Source organism: Hyla sarda, chromosome 8, assembly GCF_029499605.1.
Source record: "Hyla sarda isolate aHylSar1 chromosome 8, aHylSar1.hap1, whole genome shotgun sequence".
Lineage (NCBI taxonomy): Eukaryota > Metazoa > Chordata > Amphibia > Anura > Hylidae > Hyla > Hyla sarda.
In genome coordinates, this window is record NC_079196.1 from 117843597 (window position 1) to 117870579 (window position 26983).

General features: G+C 43.3%; 16 pseudogenes; all 16 read left to right on the forward strand.

Moving 5' to 3' along the window:
• Positions 1–351: 351 nt before the first annotated feature.
• LOC130288416 (U2 spliceosomal RNA) lies at positions 352–618 on the forward strand (annotated as a pseudogene).
• Positions 619–2075: 1457 nt separating this feature from the next.
• Positions 2076–2344, forward strand: LOC130288629 (U2 spliceosomal RNA; annotated as a pseudogene).
• A 1464-nt stretch (positions 2345–3808) lies between these two features.
• LOC130288499 (U2 spliceosomal RNA) lies at positions 3809–4076 on the forward strand (annotated as a pseudogene).
• A 1460-nt stretch (positions 4077–5536) lies between these two features.
• On the forward strand, positions 5537–5800 carry LOC130287395 (U2 spliceosomal RNA; annotated as a pseudogene).
• A 1444-nt stretch (positions 5801–7244) lies between these two features.
• On the forward strand, positions 7245–7508 carry LOC130289234 (U2 spliceosomal RNA; annotated as a pseudogene).
• A 1464-nt stretch (positions 7509–8972) lies between these two features.
• On the forward strand, positions 8973–9236 carry LOC130289336 (U2 spliceosomal RNA; annotated as a pseudogene).
• A 1464-nt stretch (positions 9237–10700) lies between these two features.
• LOC130289432 (U2 spliceosomal RNA) lies at positions 10701–10964 on the forward strand (annotated as a pseudogene).
• Positions 10965–12408: 1444 nt separating this feature from the next.
• On the forward strand, positions 12409–12673 carry LOC130289813 (U2 spliceosomal RNA; annotated as a pseudogene).
• A 1472-nt stretch (positions 12674–14145) lies between these two features.
• Positions 14146–14409, forward strand: LOC130289395 (U2 spliceosomal RNA; annotated as a pseudogene).
• A 1460-nt stretch (positions 14410–15869) lies between these two features.
• LOC130288500 (U2 spliceosomal RNA) lies at positions 15870–16137 on the forward strand (annotated as a pseudogene).
• A 1460-nt stretch (positions 16138–17597) lies between these two features.
• On the forward strand, positions 17598–17861 carry LOC130287396 (U2 spliceosomal RNA; annotated as a pseudogene).
• A 1446-nt stretch (positions 17862–19307) lies between these two features.
• Positions 19308–19571, forward strand: LOC130289235 (U2 spliceosomal RNA; annotated as a pseudogene).
• Positions 19572–21031: 1460 nt separating this feature from the next.
• Positions 21032–21295, forward strand: LOC130289337 (U2 spliceosomal RNA; annotated as a pseudogene).
• Positions 21296–22755: 1460 nt separating this feature from the next.
• Positions 22756–23019, forward strand: LOC130289433 (U2 spliceosomal RNA; annotated as a pseudogene).
• A 1462-nt stretch (positions 23020–24481) lies between these two features.
• LOC130288582 (U2 spliceosomal RNA) lies at positions 24482–24746 on the forward strand (annotated as a pseudogene).
• Positions 24747–26190: 1444 nt separating this feature from the next.
• On the forward strand, positions 26191–26455 carry LOC130289815 (U2 spliceosomal RNA; annotated as a pseudogene).
• Positions 26456–26983: the final 528 nt, after the last annotated feature.

A 26983-nucleotide genomic window follows, 5' to 3' on the forward strand; every position in this document is an offset into this window, starting at 1 on the left:
GGGGTAACTAGAGACAGGCAGGCAGCTATGTGCAACAAAGGTAGGCGTGTTGTTTTCATATGCAGATCTGAAATATTGTCTTATATGCAAGAGGAGGAGTGATGGGGGTTCAGGCAAAAGCCAGGCTATGGATTGCATTGCTAAATGCTCCATCAGAGTGCAATGGTCGCCTGTCCTTTTTTTAAGTGATGATGTGGGTTTAGCCTGTGCTGTATGTATGTATGGGTGGCTGACTGCCACCCACCCAGAAAGTGTATGGGAGGCTGGTTGGCTGCCAGCCTTCCTTCCATTCCTATGAGTAATGTGAGTGCTCATGAAGGGGACATGGTTGGGTCCACCCCTTTCCCGGTTATCCCCTCTAGGCCTTTTGGCTTAGATCAAGTGTAAAAAAAGAAAGGATCTTGCGACAGATTGCATCCTGAGGCACGTTTTTTTTTTTTGTGTGAATACTTGCACTTGGGTGACTTGTGAGCACATACTGATACATACGTTCCCTATCTGGGGACCATAAATTAAATGGATTTTTGAGAAAGGGAGCTGATTTGGAAGCTTGCTTCTGTCGCCCTATGCATTGACCCGATGTGGCAGTATCTTCGGGTAGTGAACAGTGCACCACCCCATTCCAGTGTTAAACAAGAAAGATTCTCATTTAATCCTCCGTGGGTGAGAATTTGAGTTTGAGAATTGGAGACCAAAATGATGAGTTGCACTGACTGGTTTATGAACGTCTATTCATTTAGCGTTTTAATGACCATGTTTGCACACTGATTGGTGTAAAAAAATAAAATAAAACTAAATAATAATAATCTAGCACACCTGTGCAGGTTTGACATGACATGACAGGTAGCTGTCTTGTGGGTGGTGCTGAATCCTGTTAAATGACATGAGGGTCTCATGCCTATACACAAGGGTGTGTCATTGCTGTTGCTTGACCATGCATTGGTTTCTGTGGTCAGTGAATGATAAAAACAAAATTTACCATCCATTGATGGATGGGAAATCCGCCATGAGGCATTTGTTTTTAGAAACTGCTGCTCACAACCAATGTTGCAATGGAGTGTCTCCATCTGCTGGTGGTATTGGAAAGGCATTAGTGCTATGACAGGGTCTGAAGAAGAAGAAGAAGACGGAAAAAAATATATATAAAAAGAAAAGGAGAGAGAGAGAGAGAGACTGACTTAGTGAGCGAGTGAGTGAGAGAGTGAGAGTGAGTGAGAGTGAATGAGTGAGTGAGTGATTGAGTGAGTGAGTGAGTGAGAACAAATGAGTTAAAGCAAGTGAGTGAGAGAGATCGAATGGATGAAAGTCTGAATGACAGAAAGAAAAAAGGATGAAGAAAGAAGCATGAAGAAAAAAAAATGTATATGGAGTTGCTGACATGAGTGCAATCTACAAAGCCGTTGAGGCTGATCCTCATGGGAGGATTATTGCACCAGGACCCTTAGCACTTTTAAAATGCCATTCAATGCCACGGGCTAGATGTAAACTGCAGATGACCATGTTGTGGTAGTTACCATGGATACCCAAGTGATGTGTGAGCTAACACATAGGCCCAACAGATTCCAAGAAGGCCAGAATCACCAGCGGCACCACCATCGATTGTCAGGTCACCCGGATTCAGCAAATACCAGAGTCCAAAATGATGCAGGTTTATACTGTTAATTTTCAGTTTATCGTTACAGTTGGTGTTATTCCATGTCGGAAGGGACGCAGCTACAGCCAGTGGGGTAACTAGAGACAGGCAGGCAGCTATGTGCAACAAAGGTAGGCGTGTTGTTTTCATATGCAGATCTGAAATATTGTCTTATATGCAAGAGGAGGAGTGATGGGGGTTCAGGCAAAAGCCAGGCTATGGATTGCATTGCTAAATGCTCCATCAGAGTGCAATGGTCGCCTGTCCTTTTTTTAAGTGATGATGTGGGTTTAGCCTGTGCTGTATGTATGTATGGGTGGCTGACTGCCACCCACCCAGAAAGTGTATGGGAGGCTGGTTGGCTGCCAGCCTTCCTTCCATTCCTATGAGTAATGTGAGTGCTCATGAAGGGGACATGGTTGGGTCCACCCCTTTCCCGGTTATCCCCTCTAGGCCTTTTGGCTTAGATCAAGTGTAAAAAAAGAAAGGATCTTGCGACAGATCGCATCCTGAGGCACGTTTTTTTTTTTTTTGTGTGAATACTTGCACTTGGGTGACTTGTGAGCACATACTGATACATACGTTCCCTATCTGGGGACCATAAATTAAATGGATTTTTGAGAAAGGGAGCTGATTTGGAAGCTTGCTTCTGTCGCCCTATGCATTGACCCGATGTGGCAGTATCTTCGGGTAGTGAACAGTGCACCACCCCATTCCAGTGTTAAACAAGAAAGATTCTCATTTAATCCTCCGTGGGTGAGAATTTGAGTTTGAGAATTGGAGACCAAAATGATGAGTTGCACTGACTGGTTTATGAACATCTATTCATTTAGCGTTTTAATGACCATGTTTGCACACTGATTGGTGTAAAAAAATAAAATAAAACTAAATAATAATAATCTAGCACACCTGTGCAGGTTTGACATGACATGACAGGTAGCTGTCTTGTGGGTGGTGCTGAATCCTGTTAAATGACATGAGGGTCTCATGCCTATACACAAGGGTGTGTCATTGCTGTTGCTTGACCATGCATTGGTTTCTGTGGTCAGTGAATGATAAAAACAAAATTTACCATCCATTGATGGATGGGAAATCCGCCATGAGGCATTTGTTTTTAGAAACTGCTGCTCACAACCAATGTTGCAATGGAGTGTCTCCATCTGCTGGTGGTATTGGAAAGGCATTAGTGCTATGACAGGGTCTGAAGAAGAAGAAGAAGAAGACGGAAAAAAATATATATAAAAAGAAAAAGAGAGAGAGAGAGAGAGACTGACTTAGTGAGCGAGTGAGTGAGAGAGTGAGAGTGAGTGAGAGTGAATGAGTGAGTGAGTGATTGAGTGAGTGAGTGAGTGAGTGAGAACAAATGAGTTAAAGCAAGTGAGTGAGAGAGATCGAATGAATGAAAGTCTGAATGACAGAAAGAAAAAAGGATGAAGAAAGAAGCATGAAGAAAAAAAAATGTATATGGAGTTGCTGACATGAGTGCAATCTACAAAGCCGTTGAGGCTGATCCTCATGGGAGGATTATTGCACCAGGACCCTTAGCACTTTTAAAATGCCATTCAATGCCACGGGCTAGATGTAAACTGCAGATGACCATGTTGTGGTAGTTACCATGGATACCCAAGTGATGTGTGAGCTAACACATAGGCCCAACAGATTCCAAGAAGGCCAGAATCACCAGCGGCACCACCATCGATTGTCAGGTCACCCGGATTCAGCAAATACCAGAGTCTAAAATGATGCAGGTTTATACTGTTAATTTTCAGTTTATCGTTACAGTTGGTGTTATTCCATGTCGGAAGGGACGCAGCTACAGCCAGTGGGGTAACTAGAGACAGGCAGGCAGCTATGTGCAACAAAGGTAGGCGTGTTGTTTTCATATGCAGATCTGAAATATTGTCTTATATGCAAGAGGAGGAGTGATGGGGGTTCAGGCAAAAGCCAGGCTATGGATTGCATTGCTAAATGCTCCATCAGAGTGCAATGGTCGCCTGTCCTTTTTTTAAGTGATGATGTGGGTTTAGCCTGTGCTGTATGTATGTATGGGTGGCTGACTGCCACCCACCCAGAAAGTGTATGGGAGGCTGGTTGGCTGCCAGCCTTCCTTCTATTCCTATGAGTAATGTGAGTGCTCATGAAGGGGACATGGTTGGGTCCACCCCTTTCCCGGTTATCCCCTCTAGGCCTTTTGGCTTAGATCAAGTGTAAAAAAAGAAAGGATCTTGCGACAGATCGCATCCTGAGGCACGTTTTTTTTTTTTTGTGTGAATACTTGCACTTGGGTGACTTGTGAGCACATACTGATACATACGTTCCCTATCTGGGGACCATAAATTAAATGGATTTTTGAGAAAGGGAGCTGATTTGGAAGCTTGCTTCTGTCGCCCTATGCATTGACCCGATGTGGCAGTATCTTCGGGTAGTGAACAGTGCACCACCCCATTCCAGTGTTAAACAAGAAAGATTCTCATTTAATCCTCCGTGGGTGAGAATTTGAGTTTGAGAATTGTAGACCAAAATGATGAGTTGCACTGACTGGTTTATGAACGTCTATTCATTTAGCGTTTTAATGACCATGTTTGCACACTGATTGGTGTAAAAAAATAAAATAAAACTAAATAATAATAATCTAGCACACCTGTGCAGGTTTGACATGACATGACAGGTAGCTGTCTTGTGGGTGGTGCTGAATCCTGTTAAATGACATGAGGGTCTCATGCCTATACACAAGGGTGTGTCATTGCTGTTGCTTGACCATGCATTGGTTTCTGTGGTCAGTGAATGATAAAAACAAAATTTACCATCCATTGATGGATGGGAAATCCGCCATGAGGCATTTGTTTTTAGAAACTGCTGCTCACAACCAATGTTGCAATGGAGTGTCTCCATCTGCTAGTGGTATTGGAAAGGCATTAGTGCTATGACAGGGTCTGAAGAAGAAGAAGAAGAAGACGGAAAAAAATATATATAAAAAGAAAAAGAGAGAGAGAGAGAGAGACTGACTTAGTGAGCGAGTGAGTGAGAGAGTGAGAGTGAGTGAGAGTGAATGAGTGAGTGAGTGATTGAGTGAGTGAGTGAGTGAGAACAAATGAGTTAAAGCAAGTGAGTGAGAGAGATCGAATGAATGAAAGTCTGAATGACAGAAAGAAAAAAGGATGAAGAAAGAAGCATGAAGAAAAAAAAATGTATATGGAGTTGCTGACATGAGTGCAATCTACAAAGCCGTTGAGGCTGATCCTCATGGGAGGATTATTGCACCAGGACCCTTAGCACTTTTAAAATGCCATTCAATGCCACGGGCTAGATGTAAACTGCAGATGACCATGTTGTGGTAGTTACCATGGATACCCAAGTGATGTGTGAGCTAACACATAGGCCCAACAGATTCCAAGAAGGCCAGAATCACCAGCGGCACCACCATCGATTGTCAGGTCACCCGGATTCAGCAAATACCAGAGTCCAAAATGATGCAGGTTTATACTGTTAATTTTCAGTTTATCGTTACAGTTGGTGTTATTCCATGTCGGAAGGGACGCAGCTACAGCCAGTGGGGTAACTAGAGACAGGCAGGCAGCTATGTGCAACAAAGGTAGGCGTGTTGTTTTCATATGCAGATCTGAAATATTGTCTTATATGCAAGAGGAGGAGTGATGGGGGTTCAGGCAAAAGCCAGGCTATGGATTGCATTGCTAAATGCTCCATCAGAGTGCAATGGTCGCCTGTCCTTTTTTTAAGTGATGATATGGGTTTAGCCTGTGCTGTATGTATGTATGGGTGGCTGACTGCCACCCACCCAGAAAGTGTATGGGAGGCTGGTTGGCTGCCAGCCTTCCTTCCATTCCTATGAGTAATGTGAGTGCTCATGAAGGGGACATGGTTGGGTCCACCCCTTTCCCGGTTATCCCCTCTAGGCCTTTTGGCTTAGATCAAGTGTAAAAAAAGAAAGGATCTTGCGACAGATCGCATCCTGAGGCACGTTTTTTTTTGTGTGAATACTTGCACTTGGGTGACTTGTGAGCACATACTGATACATACGTTCCCTATCTGGGGACCATAAATTAAATGGATTTTTGAGAAAGGGAGCTGATTTGGAAGCTTGCTTCTGTCGCCCTATGCATTGACCCGATGTGGCAGTATCTTCGGGTAGTGAACAGTGCACCACCCCATTCCAGTGTTAAACAAGAAAGATTCTCATTTAATCCTCCGTGGGTGAGAATTTGAGTTTGAGAATTGGAGACCAAAATGATGAGTTGCACTGACTGGTTTATGAACGTCTATTCATTTAGCGTTTTAATGACCATGTTTGCACACTGATTGGTGTAAAAAAATAAAATAAAACTAAATAATAATAATCTAGCACACCTGTGCAGGTTTGACATGACATGACAGGTAGCTGTCTTGTGGGTGGTGCTGAATCCTGTTAAATGACATGAGGGTCTCATGCCTATACACAAGGGTGTGTCATTGCTGTTGCTTGACCATGCATTGGTTTCTGTGGTCAGTGAATGATAAAAACAAAATTTACCATCCATTGATGGATGGGAAATCCGCCATGAGGCATTTGTTTTTAGAAACTGCTGCTCACAACCAATGTTGCAATGGAGTGTCTCCATCTGCTGGTGGTATTGGAAAGGCATTAGTGCTATGACAGGGTCTGAAGAAGAAGAAGAAGAAGAAGAAGACGGAAAAAAATATATATAAAAAGAAAAAGAGAGAGAGAGACTGACTTAGTGAGCGAGTGAGTGAGAGAGTGAGAGTGAGTGAGAGTGAGTGAGTGAGTGAGTGAGTGAGAACAAATGAGTTAAAGCAAGTGAGTGAGAGAGATCGAATGAATGAAAGTCTGAATGACAGAAAGAAAAAAGGATGAAGAAAGAAGCATGAAGAAAAAAAAATGTATATGGAGTTGCTGACATGAGTGCAATCTACAAAGCCGTTGAGGCTGATCCTCATGGGAGGATTATTGCACCAGGACCCTTAGCACTTTTAAAATGCCATTCAATGCCACGGGCTAGATGTAAACTGCAGATGACCATGTTGTGGTAGTTACCATGGATACCCAAGTGATGTGTGAGCTAACACATAGGCCCAACAGATTCCAAGAAGGCCAGAATCACCAGCGGCACCACCATCGATTGTCAGGTCACCCGGATTCAGCAAATACCAGAGTCCAAAATGATGCAGGTTTATACTGTTAATTTTCAGTTTATCGTTACAGTTGGTGTTATTCCATGTCGGAAGGGACGCAGCTACAGCCAGTGGGGTAACTAGAGACAGGCAGGCAGCTATGTGCAACAAAGGTAGGCGTGTTGTTTTCATATGCAGATCTGAAATATTGTCTTATATGCAAGAGGAGGAGTGATGGGGGTTCAGGCAAAAGCCAGGCTATGGATTGCATTGCTAAATGCTCCATCAGAGTGCAATGGTCGTCTGTCCTTTTTTTAAGTGATGATGTGGGTTTAGCCTGTGCTGTATGTATGTATGGGTGGCTGACTGCCACCCACCCAGAAAGTGTATGGGAGGCTGGTTGGCTGCCAGCCTTCCTTCCATTCCTATGAGTAATGTGAGTGCTCATGAAGGGGACATGGTTGGGTCCACCCCTTTCCCGGTTATCCCCTCTAGGCCTTTTGGCTTAGATCAAGTGTAAAAAAAGAAAGGATCTTGCGACAGATCGCATCCTGAGGCACGTTTTTTTTTGTGTGAATACTTGCACTTGGGTGACTTGTGAGCACATACTGATACATACGTTCCCTATCTGGGGACCATAAATTAAATGGATTTTTGAGAAAGGGAGCTGATTTGGGAGCTTGCTTCTGTCGCCCTATGCATTGACCCGATGTGGCAGTATCTTCGGGTAGTGAACAGTGCACCACCCCATTCCAGTGTAAAACAAGAAAGATTCTCATTTAATCCTCCGTGGGTGAGAATTTGAGTTTGAGAATTGGAGACCAAAATGATGAGTTGCACTGACTGGTTTATGAACGTCTATTCATTTAGCGTTTTAATGACCATGTTTGCACACTGATTGGTGTAAAAAAATAAAATAAAACTAAATAATAATAATCTAGCACACCTGTGCAGGTTTGACATGACATGACAGGTAGCTGTCTTGTGGGTGGTGCTGAATCCTGTTAAATGACATGAGGGTCTCATGCCTATACACAAGGGTGTGTCATTGCTGTTGCTTGACCATGCATTGGTTTCTGTGGTCAGTGAATGATAAAAACAAAATTTACCATCCATTGATGGATGGGAAATCCGCCATGAGGCATTTGTTTTTAGAAACTGCTGCTCACAACCAATGTTGCAATGGAGTGTCTCCATCTGCTGGTGGTATTGGAAAGGCATTAGTGCTATGACAGGGTCTGAAGAAGAAGAAGAAGAAGACGGAAAAAAATATATATAAAAAGAAAAAGAGAGAGAGAGAGAGAGACTGACTTAGTGAGCGAGTGAGTGAGAGAGTGAGAGTGAGTGAGAGTGAATGAGTGAGTGAGTGATTGAGTGAGTGAGTGAGTGAGTGAGAACAAATGAGTTAAAGCAAGTGAGTGAGAGAGATCGAATGAATGAAAGTCTGAATGACAGAAAGAAAAAAGGATGAAGAAAGAAGCATGAAGAAAAAAAAATGTATATGGAGTTGCTGACATGAGTGCAATCTACAAAGCCGTTGAGGCTGATCCTCATGGGAGGATTATTGCACCAGGACCCTTAGCACTTTTAAAATGCCATTCAATGCCACGGGCTAGATGTAAACTGCAGATGACCATGTTGTGGTAGTTACCATGGATACCCAAGTGATGTGTGAGCTAACACATAGGCCCAACAGATTCCAAGAAGGCCGGAATCACCAGCGGCACCACCATCGATTGTCAGGTCACCCGGATTCAGCAAATACCAGAGTCCAAAATGATGCAGGTTTATACTGTTCATTTTCAGTTTATCGTTACAGTTGGTGTTATTCCATGTCGGAAGGGACGCAGCTACAGCCAGTGGGGTAACTAGAGACAGGCAGGCAGCTATGTGCAACAAAGGTAAGCGTGTTGTTTTCATATGCAGATCTGAAATATTGTCTTATATGCAAGAGGAGGAGTGATGGGGGTTCAGGCAAAAGCCAGGCTATGGATTGCATTGCTAAATGCTCCATCAGAGTGCAATGGTCGCCTGTCCTTTTTTTAAGTGATGATGTGGGTTTAGCCTGTGCTGTATGTATGTATGGGTGGCTGACTGCCACCCACCCAGAAAGTGTATGGGAGGCTGGTTGGCTGCCTTCCTTCCTTCCATTCCTATGAGTAATGTGAGTGCTCATGAAGGGGACATGGTTGGGTCCACCCCTTTCCCGGTTATCCCCTCTAGGCCTTTTGGCTTAGATCAAGTGTAAAAAAAGAAAGGATCTTGCGACAGATCGCATCCTGAGGCACGTTTTTTTTTGTGTGAATACTTGCACTTGGGTGACTTGTGAGCACATACTGATACATACGTTCCCTATCTGGGGACCATAAATTAAATGGATTTTTGAGAAAGGGAGCTGATTTGGAAGCTTGCTTCTGTCACCCTATGCATTGACCCGATGTGGCAGTATCTTCGGGTAGTGAACAGTGCACCACCCCATTCCAGTGTTAAACAAGAAATATTCTCATTTAATCCTCCGTGGGTGAGAATTTGAGTTTGAGAATTGGAGACCAAAATGATGAGTTGCACTGACTGGTTTATGAACGTCTATTCATTTAGCGTTTTAATGACCATGTTTGCACACTGATTGGTGTAAAAAAATAAAATAAAAATAAATAATAATAATCTAGCACACCTGTGCAGGTTTGACATGACATGACAGGTAGCTGTCTTGTGGGTGGTGCTGAATCCTGTTAAATGACATGAGGGTCTCATGCCTATACACAAGGGTGTGTCATTGCTGTTGCTTGACCATGCATTGGTTTCTGTGGTCAGTGAATGATAAAAACAAAATTTACCATCCATTGATGGATGGGAAATCCGCCATGAGGCATTTGTTTTTAGAAACTGCTGCTCACAACCAATGTTGCAATGGAGTGTCTCCATCTGCTGGTGGTATTGGAAAGGCATTAGTGCTATGACAGGGTCTGAAGAAGAAGAAGAAGAAGACGGAAAAAAATATATATAAAAAGAAAAAGAGAGAGAGAGAGAGAGACTGACTTAGTGAGCAAGTGAGTGAGAGAGTGAGAGTGAGTGAGAGTGAATGAGTGAGTGAGTGATTGAGTGAGTGAGTGAGTGAGTGAGAACAAATGAGTTAAAGCAAGTGAGTGAGAGAGATCGAATGAATGAAAGTCTGAATGACAGAAAGAAAAAAGGATGAAGAAAGAAGCATGAAGAAAAAAAAATGTATATGGAGTTGCTGACATGAGTGCAATCTACAAAGCCGTTGAGGCTGATCCTCATGGGAGGATTATTGCACCAGGACCCTTAGCACTTTTAAAATGCCATTCAATGCCACGGGCTAGATGTAAACTGCAGATGACCATGTTGTGGTAGTTACCATGGATACCCAAGTGATGTGTGAGCTAACACATAGGCCCAACAGATTCCAAGAAGGCCAGAATCACCAGCGGCACCACCATCGATTGTCAGGTCACCCGGATTCAGCAAATACCAGAGTCCAAAATGATGCAGGTTTATACTGTTAATTTTCAGTTTATCGATACAGTTGGTGTTATTCCATGTCGGAATGGACGCAGCTACAGCCAGTGGGGTAACTAGAGACAGGCAGGCAGCTATGTGCAACAAAGGTAGGCGTGTTGTTTTCATATGCAGATCTGAAATATTGTCTTATATGCAAGAGGAGGAGTGATGGGGGTTCAGGCAAAAGCCAGGCTATGGATTGCATTGCTAAATGCTCCATCAGAGTGCAATGGTCGCCTGTCCTTTTTTTAAGTGATGATGTGGGTTTAGCCTGTGCTGTATGTATGTATGGGTGGCTGACTGCCACCCACCCAGAAAGTGTATGGGAGGCTGGTTGGCTGCCAGCCTTCCTTCCATTCCTATGAGTAATGTGAGTGCTCATGAAGGGGACATGGTTGGGTCCACCCCTTTCCCGGTTATCCACTCTAGGCCTTTTGGCTTAGATCAAGTGTAAAAAAAGAAAGGATCTTGCGACAGATCGCATCCTGAGGCACGTTTTTTTTTGTGTGAATACTTGCACTTGGGTGACTTGTGAGCACATACTGATACATACGTTCCCTATCTGGGGACCATAAATTAAATGGATTTTTGAGAAAGGGAGCTGATTTGGAAGCTTGCTTCTGTCGCCCTATGCATTGACCCGATGTGGCAGTATCTTCGGGTAGTGAACAGTGCACCACCCCATTCCAGTGTTAAACAAGAAAGATTCTCATTTAATCCTCCGTGGGTGAGAATTTGAGTTTGAGAATTGGAGACCAAAATGATGAGTTGCACTGACTGGTTTATGAACGTCTATTCATTTAGCGTTTTAATGACCATGTTTGCACACTGATTGGTGTAAAAAAATAAAATAAAACTAAATAATAATAATCTAGCACACCTGTGCAGGTTTGACATGACATGACAGGTAGCTGTCTTGTGGGTGGTGCTGAATCCTGTTAAATGACATGAGGGTCTCATGCCTATACACAAGGGTGTGTCATTGCTGTTGCTTGACCATGCATTGGTTTCTGTGGTCAGTGAATGATAAAAACAAAATTTACCATCCATTGATGGATGGGAAATCCGCCATGAGGCATTTGTTTTTAGAAACTGCTGCTCACAACCAATGTTGCAATGGAGTGTCTCCATCTGCTGGTGGTATTGGAAAGGCATTAGTGCTATGACAGGGTCTGAAGAAGAAGAAGAAGAAGACGGAAAAAAATATATATAAAAAGAAAAAGAGAGAGAGAGAGAGAGACTGACTTAGTGAGCGAGTGAGTGAGAGAGTGAGAGTGAGTGAGAGTGAGTGAGTGAGTGAGTGAGTGAGAACAAATGAGTTAAAGCAAGTGAGTGAGAGAGATCGAATGAATGAAAGTCTGAATGACAGAAAGAAAAAAGGATGAAGAAAGAAGCATGAAGAAAAAAAAATGTATATGGAGTTGCTGACATGAGTGCAATCTACAAAGCCGTTGAGGCTGATCCTCATGGGAGGATTATTGCACCAGGACCCTTAGCACTTTTAAAATGCCATTCAATGCCACGGGCTAGATGTAAACTGCAGATGACCATGTTGTGGTAGTTACCATGGATACCCAAGTGATGTGTGAGCTAACACATAGGCCCAACAGATTCCAAGAAGGCCAGAATCACCAGCGGCACCACCATCGATCGTCAGGTCACCCGGATTCAGCAAATACCAGAGTCCAAAATGATGCAGGTTTATACTGTTAATTTTCAGTTTATCGTTACAGTTGGTGTTATTCCATGTCGGAAGGGACGCAGCTACAGCCAGTGGGGTAACTAGAGACAGGCAGGCAGCTATGTGCAACAAAGGTAGGCGTGTTGTTTTCATATGCAGATCTGAAATATTGTCTTATATGCAAGAGGAGGAGTGATGGGGGTTCAGGCAAAAGCCAGGCTATGGATTGCATTGCTAAATGCTCCATCAGAGTGCAATGGTCGCCTGTCCTTTTTTTAAGTGATGATGTGGGTTTAGCCTGTGCTGTATGTATGTATGGGTGGCTGACTGCCACCCACCCAGAAAGTGTATGGGAGGCTGGTTGGCTGCCAGCCTTCCTTCCATTCCTATGAGTAATGTGAGTGCTCATGAAGGGGACATGGTTGGGTCCACCCCTTTCCCAGTTATCCCCTCTAGGCATTTTGGCTTAGATCAAGTGTAAAAAAAGAAACGATCTTGCGACAGATCGCATCCTGAGGCACGTTTTTTTTTTGTGTGAATACTTGCACTTGGGTGACTTGTGAGCACATACTGATACATACGTTCCCTATCTGGGGACCATAAATTAAATGGATTTTTGAGAAAGGGAGCTGATTTGGAAGCTTGCTTCTGTCGCCCTATGCATTGACCCGATGTGGCAGTATCTTCGGGTAGTGAACAGTGCACCACCCCATTCCAGTGTTAAACAAGAAAGATTCTCATTTAATCCTCCGTGGGTGAGAATTTGAGTTTGAGAATTGGAGACCAAAATGATGAGTTGCACTGACTGGTTTATGAACGTCTATTCATTTAGCGTTTTAATGACCATGTTTGCACACTGATTGGTGTAAAAAAATAAAATAAAACTAAATAATAATAATCTAGCACACCTGTGCAGGTTTGACATGACATGACAGGTAGCTGTCTTGTGGGTGGTGCTGAATCCTGTTAAATGACATGAGGGTCTCATGCCTATACACAAGGGTGTGTCATTGCTGTTGCTTGACCATGCATTGGTTTCTGTGGTCAGTGAATGATAAAAACAAAATTTACCATCCATTGATGGATGGGAAATCCGCCATGAGGCATTTGTTTTTAGAAACTGCTGCTCACAACCAATGTTGCAATGGAGTGTCTCCATCTGCTGGTGGTATTGGAAAGGCATTAGTGCTATGACAGGGTCTGAAGAAGAAGAAGAAGAAGACGGAAAAAAATATATATAAAAAGAAAAAGAGAGAGAGAGACTGACTTAGTGAGCGAGTGAGTGAGAGAGTGAGAGTGAGTGAGAGTGAATGAGTGAGAGAGTGAGAGTGAGTGAGTGATTGAGTGAGTGAGTGAGTGAGTGAGAACAAATGAGTTAAAGCAAGTGAGTGAGAGAGATCAAATGAATGAAAGTCTGAATGACAGAAAGAAAAAAGGATGAAGAAAGAAGCATGAAGAAAAAAAAATGTATATGGAGTTGCTGACATGAGTGCAATCTACAAAGCCGTTGAGGCTGATCCTCATGGGAGGATTATTGCACCAGGACCCTTAGCACTTTTAAAATGCCATTCAATGCCACGGGCTAGATGTAAACTGCAGATGACCATGTTGTGGTAGTTACCATGGATACCCAAGTGATGTGTGAGCTAACACATAGGCCCAACAGATTCCAAGAAGGCCAGAATCACCAGCGGCACCACCATCGATTGTCAGGTCACCCGGATTCAGCAAATACCAGAGTCCAAAATGATGCAGGTTTATACTGTTAATTTTCAGTTTATCGTTACAGTTGGTGTTATTCCATGTCGGAAGGGACGCAGCTACAGCCAGTGGGGTAACTAGAGACAGGCAGGCAGCTATGTGCAACAAAGGTAGGCGTGTTGTTTTCATATGCAGATCTGAAATATTGTCTTATATGCAAGAGGAGGAGTGATGGGGGTTCAGGCAAAAGCCAGGCTATGGATTGCATTGCTAAATGCTCCATCAGAGTGCAATGGTCGCCTGTCCTTTTTTTAAGTGATGATGTGGGTTTAGCCTGTGCTGTATGTATGTATGGGTGGCTGACTGCCACCCACCCAGAAAGTGTATGGGAGGCTGGTTGGCTGCCAGCCTTCCTTCCATTCCCATGAGTAATGTGAGTGCTCATGAAGGGGACATGGTTGGGTCCACCCCTTTCCCGGTTATCCCCTCTAGGCCTTTTGGCTTAGATCAAGTGTAAAAAAAGAAAGGATCTTGCGACAGATCGCATCCTGAGGCACGTTTTTTTTTGTGTGAATACTTGCACTTGGGTGACTTGTGAGCACATACTGATACATACGTTCGCTATCTGGGGACCATAAATTAAATGGATTTTTGAGAAAGGGAGCTGATTTGGAAGCTTGCTTCTGTCGCCCTATGCATTGACCCGATGTGGCAGTATCTTCGGGTAGTGAACAGTGCACCACCCCATTCCAGTGTTAAACAAGAAAGATTCTCATTTAATCCTCCGTGGGTGAGGATTTGAGTTTGAGAATTGGAGACCAAAATGATGAGTTGCACAGACTGGTTTATGAACGTCTATTCATTTAGCGTTTTAATGACCATGTTTGCACACTGATTGGTGTAAAAAAATAAAATAAAACTAAATAATAATAATCTAGCACACCTGTGCAGGTTTGACATGACATGACAGGTAGCTGTCTTGTGGGTGGTGCTGAATCCTGTTAAATGACATGAGGGTCTCATGCCTATACACAAGGGTGTGTCATTGCTGTTGCTTGACCATGCATTGGTTTCTGTGGTCAGTGAATGATAAAAACAAAATTTACCATCCATTGATGGATGGGAAATCCGCCATGAGGCATTTGTTTTTAGAAACTGCTGCTCACAACCAATGTTGCAATGGAGTGTCTCCATCTGCTAGTGGTATTGGAAAGGCATTAGTGCTATGACAGGGTCTGAAGAAGAAGAAGAAGAAGACGGAAAAAAATATATATAAAAAGAAAAAGAGAGAGAGAGAGAGAGACTGACTTAGTGAGCGAGTGAGTGAGAGAGTGAGAGTGAGTGAGAGTGAATGAGTGAGTGAGTGATTGAGTGAGTGAGTGAGTGAGAACAAATGAGTTAAAGCAAGTGAGTGAGAGAGATCGAATGAATGAAAGTCTGAATGACAGAAAGAAAAAAGGATGAAGAAAGAAGCATGAAGAAAAAAAAATGTATATGGAGTTGCTGACATGAGTGCAATCTACAAAGCCGTTGAGGCTGATCCTCATGGGAGGATTATTGCACCAGGACCCTTAGCACTTTTAAAATGCCATTCAATGCCACGGGCTAGATGTAAACTGCAGATGACCATGTTGTGGTAGTTACCATGGATACCCAAGTGATGTGTGAGCTAACACATAGGCCCAACAGATTCCAAGAAGGCCAGAATCACCAGCGGCACCACCATCGATTGTCAGGTCACCCGGATTCAGCAAATACCAGAGTCTAAAATGATGCAGGTTTATACTGTTAATTTTCAGTTTATCGTTACAGTTGGTGTTATTCCATGTCGGAAGGGACGCAGCTACAGCCAGTGGGGTAACTAGAGACAGGCAGGCAGCTATGTGCAACAAAGGTAGGCGTGTTGTTTTCATATGCAGATCTGAAATATTGTCTTATATGCAAGAGGAGGAGTGATGGGGGTTCAGGCAAAAGCCAGGCTATGGATTGCATTGCTAAATGCTCCATCAGAGTGCAATGGTCGCCTGTCCTTTTTTTAAGTGATGATGTGGGTTTAGCCTGTGCTGTATGTATGTATGGGTGGCTGACTGCCACCCACCCAGAAAGTGTATGGGAGGCTGGTTGGCTGCCAGCCTTCCTTCTATTCCTATGAGTAATGTGAGTGCTCATGAAGGGGACATGGTTGGGTCCACCCCTTTCCCGGTTATCCCCTCTAGGCCTTTTGGCTTAGATCAAGTGTAAAAAAAGAAAGGATCTTGCGACAGATCGCATCCTGAGGCACGTTTTTTTTTTTTTGTGTGAATACTTGCACTTGGGTGACTTGTGAGCACATACTGATACATACGTTCCCTATCTGGGGACCATAAATTAAATGGATTTTTGAGAAAGGGAGCTGATTTGGAAGCTTGCTTCTGTCGCCCTATGCATTGACCCGATGTGGCAGTATCTTCGGGTAGTGAACAGTGCACCACCCCATTCCAGTGTTAAACAAGAAAGATTCTCATTTAATCCTCCGTGGGTGAGAATTTGAGTTTGAGAATTGTAGACCAAAATGATGAGTTGCACTGACTGGTTTATGAACGTCTATTCATTTAGCGTTTTAATGACCATGTTTGCACACTGATTGGTGTAAAAAAATAAAATAAAACTAAATAATAATAATCTAGCACACCTGTGCAGGTTTGACATGACATGACAGGTAGCTGTCTTGTGGGTGGTGCTGAATCCTGTTAAATGACATGAGGGTCTCATGCCTATACACAAGGGTGTGTCATTGCTGTTGCTTGACCATGCATTGGTTTCTGTGGTCAGTGAATGATAAAAACAAAATTTACCATCCATTGATGGATGGGAAATCCGCCATGAGGCATTTGTTTTTAGAAACTGCTGCTCACAACCAATGTTGCAATGGAGTGTCTCCATCTGCTAGTGGTATTGGAAAGGCATTAGTGCTATGACAGGGTCTGAAGAAGAAGAAGAAGAAGACGGAAAAAAATATATATAAAAAGAAAAAGAGAGAGAGAGAGAGAGACTGACTTAGTGAGCGAGTGAGTGAGAGAGTGAGAGTGAGTGAGAGTGAATGAGTGAGTGAGTGATTGAGTGAGTGAGTGAGTGAGAACAAATGAGTTAAAGCAAGTGAGTGAGAGAGATCGAATGAATGAAAGTCTGAATGACAGAAAGAAAAAAGGATGAAGAAAGAAGCATGAAGAAAAAAAAATGTATATGGAGTTGCTGACATGAGTGCAATCTACAAAGCCGTTGAGGCTGATCCTCATGGGAGGATTATTGCACCAGGACCCTTAGCACTTTTAAAATGCCATTCAATGCCACGGGCTAGATGTAAACTGCAGATGACCATGTTGTGGTAGTTACCATGGATACCCAAGTGATGTGTGAGCTAACACATAGGCCCAACAGATTCCAAGAAGGCCAGAATCACCAGCGGCACCACCATCGATTGTCAGGTCACCCGGATTCAGCAAATACCAGAGTCCAAAATGATGCAGGTTTATACTGTTAATTTTCAGTTTATCGTTACAGTTGGTGTTATTCCATGTCGGAAGGGACGCAGCTACAGCCAGTGGGGTAACTAGAGACAGGCAGGCAGCTATGTGCAACAAAGGTAGGCGTGTTGTTTTCATATGCAGATCTGAAATATTGTCTTATATGCAAGAGGAGGAGTGATGGGGGTTCAGGCAAAAGCCAGGCTATGGATTGCATTGCTAAATGCTCCATCAGAGTGCAATGGTCGCCTGTCCTTTTTTTAAGTGATGATATGGGTTTAGCCTGTGCTGTATGTATGTATGGGTGGCTGACTGCCACCCACCCAGAAAGTGTATGGGAGGCTGGTTGGCTGCCAGCCTTCCTTCCATTCCTATGAGTAATGTGAGTGCTCATGAAGGGGACATGGTTGGGTCCACCCCTTTCCCGGTTATCCCCTCTAGGCCTTTTGGCTTAGATCAAGTGTAAAAAAAGAAAGGATCTTGCGACAGATCGCATCCTGAGGCACGTTTTTTTTTGTGTGAATACTTGCACTTGGGTGACTTGTGAGCACATACTGATACATACGTTCCCTATCTGGGGACCATAAATTAAATGGATTTTTGAGAAAGGGAGCTGATTTGGAAGCTTGCTTCTGTCGCCCTATGCATTGACCCGATGTGGCAGTATCTTCGGGTAGTGAACAGTGCACCACCCCATTCCAGTGTTAAACAAGAAAGATTCTCATTTAATCCTCCGTGGGTGAGAATTTGAGTTTGAGAATTGGAGACCAAAATGATGAGTTGCACTGACTGGTTTATGAACGTCTATTCATTTAGCGTTTTAATGACCATGTTTGCACACTGATTGGTGTAAAAAAATAAAATAAAACTAAATAATAATAATCTAGCACACCTGTGCAGGTTTGACATGACATGACAGGTAGCTGTCTTGTGGGTGGTGCTGAATCCTGTTAAATGACATGAGGGTCTCATGCCTATACACAAGGGTGTGTCATTGCTGTTGCTTGACCATGCATTGGTTTCTGTGGTCAGTTAATGATAAAAACAAAATTTACCATCCATTGATGGATGGGAAATCCGCCATGAGGCATTTGTTTTTAGAAACTGCTGCTCACAACCAATGTTGCAATGGAGTGTCTCCATCTGCTGGTGGTATTGGAAAGGCATTAGTGCTATGACAGGGTCTGAAGAAGAAGAAGAAGAAGAAGAAGACGGAAAAAAATATATATAAAAAGAAAAAGAGAGAGAGAGAGACTGACTTAGTGAGCGAGTGAGTGAGAGAGTGAGAGTGAGTGAGAGTGAGTGAGTGAGTGATTGAGTGAGAACAAATGAGTTAAAGCAAGTGAGTGAGAGAGATCGAATGAATGAAAGTCTGAATGACAGAAAGAAAAAAGGATGAAGAAAGAAGCATGAAGAAAAAAAAATGTATATGGAGTTGCTGACATGAGTGCAATCTACAAAGCCGTTGAGGCTGATCCTCATGGGAGGATTATTGCACCAGGACCCTTAGCACTTTTAAAATGCCATTCAATGCCACGGGCTAGATGTAAACTGCAGATGACCATGTTGTGGTAGTTACCATGGATACCCAAGTGATGTGTGAGCTAACACATAGGCCCAACAGATTCCAAGAAGGCCAGAATCACCAGCGGCACCACCATCGATTGTCAGGTCACCCGGATTCAGCAAATACCAGAGTCCAAAATGATGCAGGTTTATACTGTTAATTTTCAGTTTATCGTTACAGTTGGTGTTATTCCATGTCGGAAGGGACGCAGCTACAGCCAGTGGGGTAACTAGAGACAGGCAGGCAGCTATGTGCAACAAAGGTAGGCGTGTTGTTTTCATATGCAGATCTGAAATATTGTCTTATATGCAAGAGGAGGAGTGATGGGGGTTCAGGCAAAAGCCAGGCTATGGATTGCATTGCTAAATGCTCCATCAGAGTGCAATGGTCGTCTGTCCTTTTTTTAAGTGATGATGTGGGTTTAGCCTGTGCTGTATGTATGTATGGGTGGCTGACTGCCACCCACCCAGAAAGTGTATGGGAGGCTGGTTGGCTGCCAGCCTTCCTTCCATTCCTATGAGTAATGTGAGTGCTCATGAAGGGGACATGGTTGGGTCCACCCCTTTCCCGGTTATCCCCTCTAGGCCTTTTGGCTTAGATCAAGTGTAAAAAAAGAAAGGATCTTGCGACAGATCGCATCCTGAGGCACGTTTTTTTTTGTGTGAATACTTGCACTTGGGTGACTTGTGAGCACATACTGATACATACGTTCCCTATCTGGGGACCATAAATTAAATGGATTTTTGAGAAAGGGAGCTGATTTGGGAGCTTGCTTCTGTCGCCCTATGCATTGACCCGATGTGGCAGTATCTTCGGGTAGTGAACAGTGCACCACCCCATTCCAGTGTAAAACAAGAAAGATTCTCATTTAATCCTCCGTGGGTGAGAATTTGAGTTTGAGAATTGGAGACCAAAATGATGAGTTGCACTGACTGGTTTATGAACGTCTATTCATTTAGCGTTTTAATGACCATGTTTGCACACTGATTGGTGTAAAAAAATAAAATAAAACTAAATAATAATAATCTAGCACACCTGTGCAGGTTTGACATGACATGACAGGTAGCTGTCTTGTGGGTGGTGCTGAATCCTGTTAAATGACATGAGGGTCTCATGCCTATACACAAGGGTGTGTCATTGCTGTTGCTTGACCATGCATTGGTTTCTGTGGTCAGTGAATGATAAAAACAAAATTTACCATCCATTGATGGATGGGAAATCCGCCATGAGGCATTTGTTTTTAGAAACTGCTGCTCACAACCAATGTTGCAATGGAGTGTCTCCATCTGCTGGTGGTATTGGAAAGGCATTAGTGCTATGACAGGGTCTGAAGAAGAAGAAGAAGAAGACGGAAAAAAATATATATAAAAAGAAAAAGAGAGAGAGAGAGAGAGACTGACTTAGTGAGCGAGTGAGTGAGAGAGTGAGAGTGAGTGAGAGTGAATGAGTGAGTGAGTGATTGAGTGAGTGAGTGAGTGAGAACAAATGAGTTAAAGCAAGTGAGTGAGAGAGATCGAATGAATGAAAGTCTGAATGACAGAAAGAAAAAAGGATGAAGAAAGAAGCATGAAGAAAAAAAAATGTATATGGAGTTGCTGACATGAGTGCAATCTACAAAGCCGTTGAGGCTGATCCTCATGGGAGGATTATTGCACCAGGACCCTTAGCACTTTTAAAATGCCATTCAATGCCACGGGCTAGATGTAAACTGCAGATGACCATGTTGTGGTAGTTACCATGGATACCCAAGTGATGTGTGAGCTAACACATAGGCCCAACAGATTCCAAGAAGGCCGGAATCACCAGCGGCACCACCATCGATTGTCAGGTCACCCGGATTCAGCAAATACCAGAGTCCAAAATGATGCAGGTTTATACTGTTCATTTTCAGTTTATCGTTACAGTTGGTGTTATTCCATGTCGGAAGGGACGCAGCTACAGCCAGTGGGGTAACTAGAGACAGGCAGGCAGCTATGTGCAACAAAGGTAAGCGTGTTGTTTTCATATGCAGATCTGAAATATTGTCTTATATGCAAGAGGAGGAGTGATGGGGGTTCAGGCAAAAGCCAGGCTATGGATTGCATTGCTAAATGCTCCATCAGAGTGCAATGGTCGCCTGTCCTTTTTTTAAGTGATGATGTGGGTTTAGCCTGTGCTGTATGTATGTATGGGTGGCTGACTGCCACCCACCCAGAAAGTGTATGGGAGGCTGGTTGGCTGCCTTCCTTCCTTCCATTCCTATGAGTAATGTGAGTGCTCATGAAGGGGACATGGTTGGGTCCACCCCTTTCCCGGTTATCCCCTCTAGGCCTTTTGGCTTAGATCAAGTGTAAAAAAAGAAAGGATCTTGCGACAGATCGCATCCTGAGGCACGTTTTTTTTTGTGTGAATACTTGCACTTGGGTGACTTGTGAGCACATACTGATACATACGTTCCCTATCTGGGGACCATAAATTAAATGGATTTTTGAGAAAGGGAGCTGATTTGGAAGCTTGCTTCTGTCACCCTATGCATTGACCCGATGTGGCAGTATCTTCGGGTAGTGAACAGTGCACCACCCCATTCCAGTGTTAAACAAGAAATATTCTCATTTAATCCTCCGTGGGTGAGAATTTGAGTTTGAGAATTGGAGACCAAAATGATGAGTTGCACTGACTGGTTTATGAACGTCTATTCATTTAGCGTTTTAATGACCATGTTTGCACACTGATTGGTGTAAAAAAATAAAATAAAAATAAATAATAATAATCTAGCACACCTGTGCAGGTTTGACATGACATGACAGGTAGCTGTCTTGTGGGTGGTGCTGAATCCTGTTAAATGACATGAGGGTCTCATGCCTATACACAAGGGTGTGTCATTGCTGTTGCTTGACCATGCATTGGTTTCTGTGGTCAGTGAATGATAAAAACAAAATTTACCATCCATTGATGGATGGGAAATCCGCCATGAGGCATTTGTTTTTAGAAACTGCTGCTCACAACCAATGTTGCAATGGAGTGTCTCCATCTGCTGGTGGTATTGGAAAGGCATTAGTGCTATGACAGGGTCTGAAGAAGAAGAAGAAGAAGACGGAAAAAAATATATATAAAAAGAAAAAGAGAGAGAGAGAGAGAGACTGACTTAGTGAGCAAGTGAGTGAGAGAGTGAGAGTGAGTGAGAGTGAATGAGTGAGTGAGTGATTGAGTGAGTGAGTGAGTGAGAACAAATGAGTTAAAGCAAGTGAGTGAGAGAGATCGAATGAATGAAAGTCTGAATGACAGAAAGAAAAAAGGATGAAGAAAGAAGCATGAAGAAAAAAAAATGTATATGGAGTTGCTGACATGAGTGCAATCTACAAAGCCGTTGAGGCTGATCCTCATGGGAGGATTATTGCACCAGGACCCTTAGCACTTTTAAAATGCCATTCAATGCCACGGGCTAGATGTAAACTGCAGATGACCATGTTGTGGTAGTTACCATGGATACCCAAGTGATGTGTGAGCTAACACATAGGCCCAACAGATTCCAAGAAGGCCAGAATCACCAGCGGCACCACCATCGATTGTCAGGTCACCCGGATTCAGCAAATACCAGAGTCCAAAATGATGCAGGTTTATACTGTTAATTTTCAGTTTATCGATACAGTTGGTGTTATTCCATGTCGGAATGGACGCAGCTACAGCCAGTGGGGTAACTAGAGACAGGCAGGCAGCTATGTGCAACAAAGGTAGGCGTGTTGTTTTCATATGCAGATCTGAAATATTGTCTTATATGCAAGAGGAGGAGTGATGGGGGTTCAGGCAAAAGCCAGGCTATGGATTGCATTGCTAAATGCTCCATCAGAGTGCAATGGTCGCCTGTCCTTTTTTTAAGTGATGATGTGGGTTTAGCCTGTGCTGTATGTATGTATGGGTGGCTGACTGCCACCCACCCAGAAAGTGTATGGGAGGCTGGTTGGCTGCCAGCCTTCCTTCCATTCCTATGAGTAATGTGAGTGCTCATGAAGGGGACATGGTTGGGTCCACCCCTTTCCCGGTTATCCACTCTAGGCCTTTTGGCTTAGATCAAGTGTAAAAAAAGAAAGGATCTTGCGACAGATCGCATCCTGAGGCACGTTTTTTTTTGTGTGAATACTTGCACTTGGGTGACTTGTGAGCACATACTGATACATACGTTCCCTATCTGGGGACCATAAATTAAATGGATTTTTGAGAAAGGGAGCTGATTTGGAAGCTTGCTTCTGTCGCCCTATGCATTGACCCGATGTGGCAGTATCTTCGGGTAGTGAACAGTGCACCACCCCATTCCAGTGTTAAACAAGAAAGATTCTCATTTAATCCTCCGTGGGTGAGAATTTGAGTTTGAGAATTGGAGACCAAAATGATGAGTTGCACTGACTGGTTTATGAACGTCTATTCATTTAGCGTTTTAATGACCATGTTTGCACACTGATTGGTGTAAAAAAATAAAATAAAACTAAATAATAATAATCTAGCACACCTGTGCAGGTTTGACATGACATGACAGGTAGCTGTCTTGTGGGTGGTGCTGAATCCTGTTAAATGACATGAGGGTCTCATGCCTATACACAAGGGTGTGTCATTGCTGTTGCTTGACCATGCATTGGTTTCTGTGGTCAGTGAATGATAAAAACAAAATTTACCATCCATTGATGGATGGGAAATCCGCCATGAGGCATTTGTTTTTAGAAACTGCTGCTCACAACCAATGTTGCAATGGAGTGTCTCCATCTGCTGGTGGTATTGGAAAGGCATTAGTGCTATGACAGGGTCTGAAGAAGAAGAAGAAGAAGACGGAAAAAAATATATATAAAAAGAAAAAGAGAGAGAGAGAGAGACTGACTTAGTGAGCGAGTGAGTGAGAGAGTGAGAGTGAGTGAGAGTGAATGAGTGAGTGAGTGATTGAGTGAGTGAGTGAGTGAGTGAGAACAAATGAGTTAAAGCAAGTGAGTGAGAGAGATCGAATGAATGAAAGTCTGAATGACAGAAAGAAAAAAGGATGAAGAAAGAAGCATGAAGTAAAAAAAATGTATATGGAGTTGCTGACATGAGTGCAATCTACAAAGCCGTTGAGGCTGATCCTCATGGGAGGATTATTGCACCAGGACCCTTAGCACTTTTAAAATGCCATTCAATGCCACGGGCTAGATGTAAACTGCAGATGACCATGTTGTGGTAGTTACCATGGATACCCAAGTGATGTGTGAGCTAACACATAGGCCCAACAGATTCCAAGAAGGCCAGAATCACCAGCGGCACCACCATCGATTGTCAGGTCACCCGGATTCAGCAAATACCAGAGTCCAAAATGATGCAGGTTTATACTGTTAATTTTCAGTTTATCGTTACAGTTGGTGTTATTCCATGTCGGAAGGGACGCAGCTACAGCCAGTGGGGTAACTAGAGACAGGCAGGCAGCTATGTGCAACAAAGGTAGGCGTGTTGTTTTCATATGCAGATCTGAAATATTGTCTTATATGCAAGAGGAGGAGTGATGGGGGTTCAGGCAAAAGCCAGGCTATGGATTGCATTGCTAAATGCTCCATCAGAGTGCAATGGTCGCCTGTCCTTTTTTTAAGTGATGATGTGGGTTTAGCCTGTGCTGTATGTATGTATGGGTGGCTGACTGCCACCCACCCAGAAAGTGTATGGGAGGCTGGTTGGCTGCCAGCCTTCCTTCCATTCCTATGAGTAATGTGAGTGCTCATGAAGGGGACATGGTTGGGTCCACCCCTTTCCCGGTTATCCCCTCTAGGCCTTTTGGCTTAGATCAAGTGTAAAAAAAAGAAAGGATCTTGCGACAGATCGCATCCTGAGGCACGTTTTTTTTTGTGTGAATACTTGCACTTGGGTGACTTGTGAGCACATACTGATACATACGTTCCCTATCTGGGGACCATAAATTAAATGGATTTTTGAGAAAGGGAGCTGATTTGGAAGCTTGCTTCTGTCGCCCTATGCATTGACCCGATGTGGCAGTATCTTCGGGTAGTGAACAGTGCACCACCCCATTCCAGTGTTAAACAAGAAAGATTCTCATTTAATCCTCCGTGGGTGAGAATTTGAGTTTGAGAATTGGAGACCAAAATGATGAGTTGCACTGACTGGTTTATGAACGTCTATTCATTTAGCGTTTTAATGACCATGTTTGCACACTGATTGGTGTAAAAAAATAAAATAAAACTAAATAATAATAATCTAGCACACCTGTGCAGGTTTGACATGACATGACAGGTAGCTGTCTTGTGGGTGGTGCTGAATCCTGTTTAATGACATGAGGGTCTCATGCCTATACACAAGGGTGTGTCATTGCTGTTGCTTGACCATGCATTGGTTTCTGTGGTCAGTGAATGATAAAAACAAAATTTACCATCCATTGATGGATGGGAAATCCGCCATGAGGCATTTGTTTTTAGAAACTGCTGCTCACAACCAATGTTGCAATGGAGTGTCTCCATCTGCTGGTGGTATTGGAAAGGCATTAGTGCTATGACAGGGTCTGAAGAAGAAGAAGAAGAAGACGGAAAAAAATATATATAAAAAGAAAAAGAGAGAGAGAGAGAGAGACTGACTTAGTGAGCGAGTGAGTGAGAGAGTGAGAGTGAGTGAGAGTGAGTGAGTGAGTGAGTGAGTGAGAACAAATGAGTTAAAGCAAGTGAGTGAGAGAGATCGAATGAATGAAAGTCTGAATGACAGAAAGAAAAAAGGATGAAGAAAGAAGCATGAAGAAAAAAAAATGTATATGGAGTTGCTGACATGAGTGCAATCTACAAAGCCGTTGAGGCTGATCCTCATGGGAGGATTATTGCACCAGGACCCTTAGCACTTTTAAAATGCCATTCAATGCCACGGGCTAGATGTAAACTGCAGATGACCATGTTGTGGTAGTTACCATGGATACCCAAGTGATGTGTGAGCTAACACATAGGCCCAACAGATTCCAAGAAGGCCAGAATCACCAGCGGCACCACCATCGATCGTCAGGTCACCCGGATTCAGCAAATACCAGAGTCCAAAATGATGCAGGTTTATACTGTTAATTTTCAGTTTATCGTTACAGTTGGTGTTATTCCATGTCGGAAGGGACGCAGCTACAGCCAGTGGGGTAACTAGAGACAGGCAGGCAGCTATGTGCAACAAAGGTAGGCGTGTTGTTTTCATATGCAGATCTGAAATATTGTCTTATATGCAAGAGGAGGAGTGATGGGGGTTCAGGCAAAAGCCAGGCTATGGATTGCATTGCTAAATGCTCCATCAGAGTGCAATGGTCGCCTGTCCTTTTTTTAAGTGATGATGTGGGTTTAGCCTGTGCTGTATGTATGTATGGGTGGCTGACTGCCACCCACCCAGAAAGTGTATGGGAGGCTGGTTGGCTGCCAGCCTTCCTTCCATTCCTATGAGTAATGTGAGTGCTCATGAAGGGGACATGGTTGGGTCCACCCCTTTCCCAGTTATCCCCTCTAGGCATTTTGGCTTAGATCAAGTGTAAAAAAAGAAACGATCTTGCGACAGATCGCATCCTGAGGCACGTTTTTTTTTTGTGTGAATACTTGCACTTGGGTGACTTGTGAGCACATACTGATACATACGTTCCCTATCTGGGGACCATAAATTAAATGGATTTTTGAGAAAGGGAGCTGATTTGGAAGCTTGCTTCTGTCGCCCTATGCATTGACCCGATGTGGCAGTATCTTCGGGTAGTGAACAGTGCACCACCCCATTCCAGTGTTAAACAAGAAAGATTCTCATTTAATCCTCCGTGGGTGAGAATTTGAGTTTGAGAATTGGAGACCAAAATGATGAGTTGCACTGACTGGTTTATGAACGTCTATTCATTTAGCGTTTTAATGACTATGTTTGCACACTGATTGGTGTAAAAAAATAAAATAAAACTAAATAATAATAATCTAGCACACCTGTGCAGGTTTGACATGACATGACAGGTAGCTGTCTTGTGGGTGGTGCTGAATCCTGTTAAATGACATGAGGGTCTCATGCCTATACACAAGGGTGTGTCATTGCTGTTGCTTGACCATGCATTGGTTTCTGTGGTCAGTGAATGATAAAAACAAAATTTACCATCCATTGATGGATGGGAAATCCGCCATGAGGCATTTGTTTTTAGAAACTGCTGCTCACAACCAATGTTGCAATGGAGTGTCTCCATCTGCTGGTGGTATTGGAAAGGCATTAGTGCTATGACAGGGTCTGAAGAAGAAGAAGAAGAAGACGGAAAAAAATATATA